This window comes from Bos mutus, chromosome 23 (genome assembly GCF_027580195.1).
Source record: "Bos mutus isolate GX-2022 chromosome 23, NWIPB_WYAK_1.1, whole genome shotgun sequence".
NCBI lineage: Eukaryota > Metazoa > Chordata > Mammalia > Artiodactyla > Bovidae > Bos > Bos mutus.
The window spans coordinates 11,101,911-11,112,540 of NC_091639.1; positions in this window are offsets into that span (position 1 = coordinate 11,101,911).

A 10,630-nucleotide genomic window follows, 5' to 3' on the forward strand; every position below is an offset into this window, starting at 1 on the left:
TGGAGGAGAACCCCAACCAAAAAACAGCATGTCCCTGGGGTAGGAGGAAAGGAGACGTCCAGAGGACCTTACACCGGAGACTGAATGCCCTGATCCAGAAGTGACACACATCACTTCCGCTTCCAACTCACTGACCAGAAGCAGTCGCACGTTCCTGTCCAACCACAGGAGGGCCGGGAAATGCCGGGAGGGCAACGGGCCCAGGTGCCCTGAAGGAGGAGATGTAGAACAGCACTAACGACTACCAGAGCCCTTTCCTAAACAGGGTTATTCAACCTGAGGAGGGGACCTGGGGGGCAAGAGATAAGTGTGGGAAACGGATTTTTTTTCACTGTACACCACTTTGATAGTATTTGGACTGTCTTAAATGTTTAAAGGCTGAAATATAATGCAGAGGGTTAAGCACACAAATCACAAAAGTACAGCTCAATAAATGATCATAATAATAAACTCTTATGAACTCATTTGTATAATTATCACCTGGATCAAGAAATAACATTGCCTGTACCCCAAAACTCCACCTTGTGACGCCTTCAATTTCTCCCTCTATCTTTCTTCCCAAAGTTATCCTGATTCTTAATCCCATAGATTAAAAATTAAAAAGAAATAAATACAGACTTATCATGAGCGAAGTATAAGGTAACACACCTTTGAGGGTTTCTCTAAACCCAGGGAGGAATAAATAGACTGTTAGTTTGAATAGTTTCTCTAAAGCCAGGGGGGAGTAAAGAGCCTGTTAGTTTGAAACATGCAGGAGGTAAAGAGTGAGTAGAGAAGTAGCTGGGCCAGGGAGAACTGGGTGCTCTGAGACTTAGGGGATGGAAGGTGAGTGGAGGAGACGATGCCTGCGCCCTGCACCTCTCAAGGTGTCAGGACCTCGGGTCATGCCGTACACAGCTCCTTGGAACTCACTGGGATTTCCTGACTTTGGAGCCTCTTCACCCAGGCTGAGGCAAACTGGAATGTAGAGAGGCTTCCCTGTGACAGCTATGCTCCACAGAAGACAAGTTCAACGTGGACACTAGGAAATCAGGTGAAGAGAAGGGGCAGCAACCACTCCAGAGTAAGGCCCAGACCTTGTCCCATTTCTGGGAGCTTCAGGATTCCTGTTCCATACGATGGGAGGTGGTAGTGACAGCAGGTGTCCCAGTAGCAACTGCTTCTGGATGGTTTCCCAGATTGGGAGGTGGGGGCCACAAAGCTGGATGTAGTTTTTAAAAAAAAAGCTCATCAGCCATCATCCACCTCTGCCAGGTGGGCTGAGAATGCACACCTGTCCGCACGATGCAGCTTCACCCTCCTCCACGTTGTACATGTCCGGCTTTGACCCAAAGCTGCAGGAGTTGGCCCTGCGAGGTGTTTGGAGTCTCAGCACCTCCTTAAGTTCCTATTCTGTACCACTGCTGCAGAGTAAGCTGGGGAGAGGGCCCTTAATGAGTGCGTCACTCAGGGTTTAACCGTGGCAAATATTTACATGTGTATATGACTGAAAAGATATATAAGGATTGCTAGGCGTTGGCACACACAATTAGGAAAACGATAAGATTGCTTAGTCTCCAGATTCAAGGGCTCTCTGGGTGCTCACCCAGGCCTGTAAGATGCCCAGTCCAGCCAGACTGGACTGTCTATTTACTTTTCCCACAATCCAGCTCAGAAGTGACAGACAAGTTTTAGCATTTTTAACTCTTATGAACAGTTTGGCTTCAAAGAAAAGAACAACAACAAAAAAATCTCTAAACATAATTCTTTAACAAATGACTTATAAAATGCCTACTATGTCCAGAGCACTGTACTGTCTTTTGGGACATGGAGGTAGGGAGAGATGAAATTTGCTGTCATCATGGTTGCTTCCAGCCTCTCAAAACAGACGGGGTGACTCTGCTAACTGTATGACTTTGGCAAATTACTTAATCCCTCCATGCCTCATAATTCTTACTTGCAACATAGGAAAAGTGATTGTACCTAATGCACAGTTAGAACCAGACATGGAACAACAGACTGGTTCCAAACTGGGAAGGGAGAACATCAAGGCTGTATGTTGTCATCCTGCTTATTAAACTTATATTCAGAGTACATCATGCGAAATGCTGGACTAGGTGAACGACAAGCTGGAATCAAGATTGCGGGGAGAAATATCAATAACCTCAGATATGCAGATAACACTACCCTATGGCAGAAAGCAAAGAGGAACTAAAGAGTCTCTTGATGAGGGTCAAAGAGGAGACTGAAGAAACTGGCTTAAAACTCAATATTCAAAAAATGAAGATCATGGAATCTGGCCCCATCACTTCATGGCAAATAGATGGGGAAGCAATGGAAATAGTGACACACTTAATTTTCTTGGGCTCCAAAATCACTATGGATGGTATCTGCAGCCATGAAATTAAAAGATGACTGCTTCTTGGAAGAAAAGCTATGACAAACCTAGATAGCCTGTTCTATCTAGGTTAGAATTATTAAAAAGCAAATGGTACTTTGCCTACAAAGGTCCATCTAGTCAAAGCTATGGTTTTTCCATCCATGACTATGTATGGATGTGAGAGTTGGACCATAAAGAAGGCTGACTGCCAAAGGATTGATGAATTGTGGTGTTGGAGAAGACTCTTGAGAGTCCCTTGGACTGCAAGGAGATCAAACCAGTCCATCCTAAAGGAAATCAGTCCTGAATATTCATTGGAAGGACTGATGCTGGAGCTGAAGCTCCAATTCTTTGGTCACTTGATGTGAAGAGCAGACTCACTGGAAAAACCCTGATGCTGGGAAGCATTTAAGGCAGGAGGCGAAGGGGACAACAGAGGATGAGATGGTTGGATGGCATCACTGATTCAGTGGACATGAGTTTGAGCAAACTCCAGGAGCTGGTGAAGGACAGGGAGGCCTGGTGCGCTGCAGTCCATGGGGTCACAAAGAGTTGGACATGACTGAGCAACTGAACAACAACTTCTGTCCATTGACAGGTTTCTGTTAGTCAAGATGAGATTTATTGGGAGTAGATGGTGGAGATGCCTAGAGTGAAGGCTGGTTCCAGGATGTCTAAAGGCAGGTAGGTAGAGTTGCTGTTTGCCCAGGCAACTGGACTAATCTGAGGGCATTTCATGAAAATGTTTGGCTAAGTATTAGTCCTGATTCATGGGATTTATTACACATTTCTTAAGAAGAGAAAAGCAAAACTAATGAAGTGTTTGGCTGTAAAGGGGGAAGTCTGGGATTTGCTAAAGATAGGGATTCGGAAAATATAGGTCGAAGCGTTTTCTGAAGTCTTTCATTCCTAGTCTCTGGAGAAATCAAATGTAAGCATCTATAACAAATGAATGTAATGAAATGGAGATAATTTTTGCTGAGGCAATGAGAAATTGAGGATTGTTAAATTGTTAACTCCTGGAAGGAAAGGAGTTGTTTTTCTGAAGCCGTGTGACATTTCAGTGGGTGTTGTACAGAACAGGGCTTGGTAGCTCTTTGGTGGTGAGTCCATTGAATTTTGAGCTTTCTTCTATGGTGGCATAACAGCAAAAATAAACAAATTTACACTGATCATGTGGGGGCAAGGGTGAGAGGAATGAGGCATGGCGTCACCACTACCTGTTATCACTAACCTCATGATTATAACAGACAAGCTCCACTTTTGCAGTAAGTATAACCTGCACTTAACACTATTCTTTTTCCACGATGCTCACCAGAGAAGTTTCTGATTAAGCATAGGGTCCTCATCATGTTTACTCATCTGTGCAAAGAATGGGAGTCTAAATTCCTCTACTGACCTTAGTTCTCAATTTTCTGGCCTTTGGGTCAAATCGTGCACTTTTAATGAGCGTTTATATCATTTTCTCATTGAAAATACCAGAAGTTGATTTGCTAGATCAGTGAACCCTGTACTGATGTCTAATAAATATTGGGAAAAGGTCATCAAGAAATAATCTCCTTTCCAGTCTTCCTGCCCAACAGGAGAAACACAGACGCACACTGGCTTTGTTTCTTGTTAAACCAGGGCAATGGGGTGCAACAACCATTCTTGCAGGTCCAGATTCCCTAGAGTGCATTCTTTTTCCATGTTTACAGCTGAATAGGCCTCACATGATAATCAGGACCCATCGACCTCTTGATTGGGGTCATGGAGGTACTGAAGAGCAATCCTCTATTAGTTTCTGGCATGGGCAGTAACTGTCTTTAAAGAACCTGTTTTCTCCTATTTACAGCAGTGCCCCCTGCGTTTAGTGATGTTTGCAGGAGTTTGGTAAACAGTCTGTTCTAACACACTGCAGCTGGTGGCTGCCTCCCCTCTAGGACCCTCACCGGGTCTAAAGGCCGACTAGGGAATTCATTAATGTCTCCCAGGCAGGGACCCATGCTAGTCCAGTGGCATCAGGGCCTGGGATGCAGAACACACAGGAAAATAGCCTCAACCTTGGATCACCTGGAGAGTAAGCCCGCATGTCTTTTCTACTGTTGGTGATGTCTCTCTTTACACGATGTCCACTGAACTTCAACTTTCATAAACAGGCCCATCCATTTTGCCTGTAATAAGTTTCTCATAGTCTCTCTCTCTCCTTTTCTGTCCCACTCTCAGGGCTTACATTCTGCTGGGTTGTACCACTAAAGCCAAATCCGTACCAGTAAAGCCACATCAGCCTCACAAACTGACTTCCTGGAGTCCAGTTCTTGCCTCTCTACTCCACCCTCACACTTAATTTTCCTTAACTCCTTTGCATGGGTTTCAAGACTTTCTACAGTCAAGTCCTCTCTCCAACCACGTTAGTAATAATCGTAGTAGTGATAATGACCACTCAACTGAGTGCTTTATGGTGCTGAGCACTTTACAGAGAGCATTACATTTCATCCTACAACAACCACACTGAGGTGGGCATTATTATCCTTGCCAAATAGCTATAGTTGAGTACTCCCTTCCTGTGATAGGTAGCTGACTTTAAAAGACAGACCTGTAAATACTACCTTAAATGGCAAAGGATGTGATCCAGGCAAGGCCCTTGAGATGAGGAGATGGTATTGGATTATCTAGGTGGGCACTCAATGCAATGACATGCATCCCTGTGAAAGGGAGGCAGAGGGAGATCTGAGAGATGACATAGAATGGAGAGGCTTCCCAGGTGGCACTGGTGGTAAAGAATCTGCTTGCCAATGCAGGAGATGTAAGAGATGAGGGTTTGATCCTTGGGTTGGGAAGCTCCTCTGGAGGAGGGCATGGCAACCCACTCCAGTATTCTTGCCTGGAGCATCCCATGGACAGAGGAACCTGGAGGGCTAGAGTCCAGGGACTGCAAAGAGCTGGACGTGACTGAAGTGACTTAGCACGCACACATGCACAGAGAAGAGGAGATAATGTGAAGACAATAGAGGGGGAGTTGAAGGTGTTGGTCTTGACATTTGAAATGATGTAGCCACAAGCCTAAGCTGGAGGTAAGAGTGACTGAAAGAGGCCAGGGACCATCCTCCCCTAAAGCCTCTAGAGGGAATCTGGCCCTGCTGACACCTTGATTTCAGTCTCCAGACTATGAGGTGGTGCCTTACTCACCTTCTTAGCACACCATTTATGGTAACTTGTCTACAGCAGCTCTAGGAAATGAAAGATGCCATTTCTCACCTGCATCACATCAGCCTCACAACTGACCTCTTGGAGTCCAGTTCTTGCCTCTCTAGTCCACCCTGCACACTTAATTTTCTGTAACTCCTCTGCATGGGTTTCAAATCGTTTTATAGTCTGGTCTACCCTCCAACCAGCACCGCAATAGTTTCTGTTAGTAATAATCATAGTAGTGATGAGGACCACTCAACTGAGTGCTTTGTTGTGCTGAGAGCCATATAGAGAGTCTCACATTTCATCCTGAACAACCGCACTGAGGTGGGCATTATTATCCTTCTTTTCCAGATGAGGAAATTGAGGCCTGTGCGAGCAGTACGTTTCTGCTCTCAGCCCCAGGCGCTAGTGCTCAGGGTGTGTCCCCCTGCTGGGACACTAGTGGGATGATCTGAGAGCCTTGTTCTCCCATCTGCTTGTGTAAAACTCACCCTCCTTCCACACTTCATGTGTGTACCCCTTTCTCCACGAACTTCTCCCGAATACCCATCTGTCACCTGCCTCTGAATTCCCTGTAAACTGTAGGCAGAATCTGTTTCACAAACTGTAGAAATTAGATTCTGCTTTGTAGTTTTAAAAATTCAAAACTTACTGGGAAAGAATATACTGTGTAGCTGCTGCTGCTGCTAAGTCGCTTCAGTCATGTCCGACTCTGTGCGACCCCATAGATGGCAGCCCACCAGGCTCCCCCATCCCTGGGATTCTCCAGGCAAGAACACACGTGTAGAGGAAGATTTAAAAACAAAACACAAACCCAAAGTACCCTACTCAGTGATTCCTGATCCTGAGGATGCACTGATTCTTTTTACTGAGATTTCTCCCTAATTTTAAATAAAATTAACTCACATTTTTTTTTTTTTTTTTTTGGGTAATATGTCCAGTTAGAAATTCCCTGGGCTGTGTAGGTACCCTGATGACATTACCTAGAAAATCTGATTCCCATGTAGCCCGTATGCGTGTGTTCTATCCGTCTAGAGCATTACTGTCTGCCTAATGGAAACACACTCTGGGCAGCAAATGCAAGCCTCTCATTTTAAAATGTTTAAAGTGATCGTATTTTAAAAAGTAAAAGAAACAAGTGAAATTAATTTTATTTGACCCAATACTGTATTTTGCTAAACTCAATATATCCAAAATATTCAATACTATCATTTCAACATGTAATCAATATAAAAATTATTGAGACATCATTTTTGGTTGTTTGTACTGTCTTCAAAATATGAAGTGTAATTTATATTCACGTCATATGGAAACTTGGAATAAACGAATTTCAGGTATTCAACAGCCAATATCAGATGATATAGGTCTAGAATCACAACTTTTTTAGAAGACGAGATTTCCAAGTTCTGTTCTTCTGTAAAATATCTAATTTGAACTCAACAAAATGAGAGGCCTTCTCTTGATTTCTACAGTATTTTCTGTTCACTGTAGAAAACTTGGAAATATAGAAAATTACAGAGAAGAAAATAAAGCTTCCCAGTATTACAACACTCCAGACTTTTTTCCCTAATCATAACTAAAAATATACAGATTTTAAAAATTAAAAGCATTCTGTTAGTACTATTTCCTAATATTCTGATTTGGAAACTTAGTCCTCTCCTGAAGGCTGTCCCATGTATGTTGGGTTCCTCTCTAAGTAGGTTTTAAATCTAGAAAACAAAGATCATGTTTCAGACCATTCCTACATACCTCAAAGAATATGATTGAGCACACAAAACTCAATAAACAGCTGAATTGACAGAAAAATATTAATCAATAAATATTTACAGAGTGGGAGTGGCTTAAAAACTGGATTTGAGAGTTGGAGAAACCCAATTGAACACCTCATTTTAGTCTGGAATCACCCTCTGAAATTGGAGATAAGATCCTGTTACTTGCTAGTGGCTAAGTCTGGGGTGATATGTTAAAGCTCCCTCAGCCTTGTTTTCCCCGGTGGTATAGATGAGAAACACGTGCTCACTAACCTTATTAATTCTGCCAACTCTCCCAGGGCCGTGTGAGATCCAAATGAGATCATGTTTGAATGACATCATGCAAACAGCAGCACTCTGTAAAATCAAGAGGCATGTTGCCATTCGTCTTTCTAACCTTGCCACCCTGTGTGAACCGTGCTCTTAATATGCTTAGAATTTGTTCCTGGCCATTGACTCAATCCATGTTCTTGGTAATGCTAAGATTATAGACTTCAAATGACTAGTAGTGTATTAGTTTTAAATCATTACGTTTTAACAATATATAGCTTCTTCTAGAATTTCAACCATATTTATACCCAATTTTTAAATTTTTAACTGGTGCTCACTGCTAGTCCTTAGTCCCCTTATTTTTTTAAAATTAATTTTTATAGAAATATAGTTGCTTTACAATGTTGTTTCTACTGTACAGCAAAATTAACCAACCAAATATATACACATATCCCCTCTCCTCTGGACTTCCTTCCCATTCATACCATCACAGTGCATTAAGTTCCCTGTGCTATCCCGTATGTTCTCATCAGTTATCTATTTTATGTATAGTCCTTAGCTCCTTTAAATCATGACTTTCTTATTTAAATTTCAAAATTCTGTGAATATCTCAAGTAATTGTTTTAGAAAATATAGTGTACTAATCTAGCTCATTAATGTCTGAAATATCTGAAGCATAAAGGATTTTTTATATTGGGGTTGACAGATAAAATACAGGAAACCCAATTAAATTTGGATTTCAGGTAAACAATAAACATATTTTAGTATGAATGTATCCCAAAATACTCATACTAAAAACATATTGCTTATCTAAAATTCAAATATTATTTGGGTGTCCTGTGCTTTTACCTGTTAAAGCTGGCAATCCTTTATTTTTTTTGACTCCATATAGAATTCTTGGGTTATAGGCTTTTCCTGTCACAAATTTTGAGTATTCTAAATTAAACATTGGACCAAAAAAAAAAAAAAAAACAAACCCACTATGAATGAGGCACCATCATTTTCTGTTACTGTGAAGTCTGATTGTTGTTTCTCTTTGGGCAATCTTTTTTTTTTTTCCCTCTGAATGCCTATAGGGAATTTTCTTTATTTTCATAATATTAAATATTTTTGAGAACATATAGGAATTTGGGGTCCAACCAGTCCATCCTAAAGGAGATCAGTCTTGGGTGTTCATTGGAAGGACTGATGTTGAAGCTGAAACTCCAGTACTTTGGCCACCTCATGCGAAGAGTTGACTCATTGGAAAAGACTCTGATTCTGGGAGGGATTGGGGGCAGGAGGAGAAGGGGACGACAGAGAATGAGATGGCTGGATGGCATCACCGACTCAATGGACGTGAGTTTGGGTGAACTCCGGGAGTTGGTGATGGACAGGGAGGCCTGGCGTGCTGCGATTCATGGGGTCGCAAAGAGTCGGACACGACTGAGCGACTGAACTGAACTAAGGCTCTCATATGGTTTTTGAGACTCCTGAAATTATATTGCATATCTGGTAGTTAATGTTTCTGCTTTATTTTAAACTTTCCTGTCCTCACCCTCTCTGTACGAATCTGAGCTTTTTGAGGGTGTCGGTCGTGTATCTATAGCACTGAGTCTGTAATCCATAGAGCCATGATGGGGAGCTGAAGAAATGTTGGAAAAAGAGCAAACAAATGAGCAGGGGCTAAACGTTAGGACAGGCGGCACAGTTTTCAAAGTGTCAACACAGGGTAGATGAGTCAATGCACAGCACCTACTGAACAATAGGAAGATAGAGATAAACCCTGCAGTAGCTCTCTGATAAAGAACATCCTCAAGAATGAAGGAATGCATATGGGTTTCAGGGAAAGGGAAGAATAAAATAGGCCTTGATCCCCAGGAGGGTGGATATGATGCCAAAAAAAGTCAGTTATGACTTGTAGGCCAATAAGCTTTTACTTATTCAGAAGCAGAGTAAAACTCATGTTTCATTTTGTCACCCTTGCTGAGAGACCCAGGAGCATGAAAAAACGGTTTTTTCCACTTTCTAGAAAATGACAGTAAGTCATCCCCTGGTGTTGAGAAGTGCAACATTCCAGCATTTGATGGAGCCAAGAGGCCAGTGAGGTCCCTGGGGGCTGGTCCAGACAGCCCCAAGAGAGTGGCGTGAAGGGTGGCTGACTTATGAGGCCATCAGCCTTCAAGGAGGGAATGAAATTTCCTTTGTTGTAAGGGCTGCAACCCTGAATCAGAGACCTAATTCCTAGCCTCAGGCCTTCTCTAAAATTGAATCATAGCTGGACTTTGCCATGGAGCTCAGCTCCCAGGTCCTCATTCTTTGAAGAGTGTAAAGAGCTCAGCATCTTTCACTTTATTGCCAATCTCTCCTGTTCTTCCCCAATTGGAGCAATAAATTCATTTATGTCAAGCAGCATGGTAGATGCTGTGAATAAGACTTCTCTTGATTGCTTGTACTTCAGCACAAATCCATTTTCTTTAGGGCAATAAAAGTAAATATTCTTTAAATGATCAAATCCTAACTTAACCTCAGTCAGATCTGCTGCTGCTTCTGCTAAGTCGCTTCAGTCGTGTCCGACTCTTCGAGACCCCATAGACGGTAGCCCACCAGGCTCCCCCGTCCCTGGGATTCTCCAGGCAAGAACACTGGAGTGGGTTGCCATTTCCTTCTCCAATGCATGAAAGTGAAAAGTGAAAGTGAAGTCGCTCAGTCGTGTCCGACTCCTAGCGACCCCATGGACTGCAGCCTACCAGGCTCCTCCATCCATGGGATTTTCCAGGCAAAAGTACTGGAGTAGGGTGCCATTGCCTTCTCCGCAGTCAGATCTAAGGAGATTCTAACTTCATTCTCTACCGCCTTACATTCCTTTATCTGCTTATGGTTTTTTCAGTCATGTGAGACTCCATGGCATCTGATTTCCCATGAGGTGCTATTCTTTAAGAATTAAGCAACAATCATGATGAGAGACAAGCTCCCAGTTTTCTAGAATTCCACCCAGGAGTCACTTTCTTAAGCTGAGCTTGAACTCAGCACCATGTGGGATGCAGCCCCTTAGATAGTGGCTACTGCCCCCAAGAAGTTCCCAAAGCTCTCTCATAAG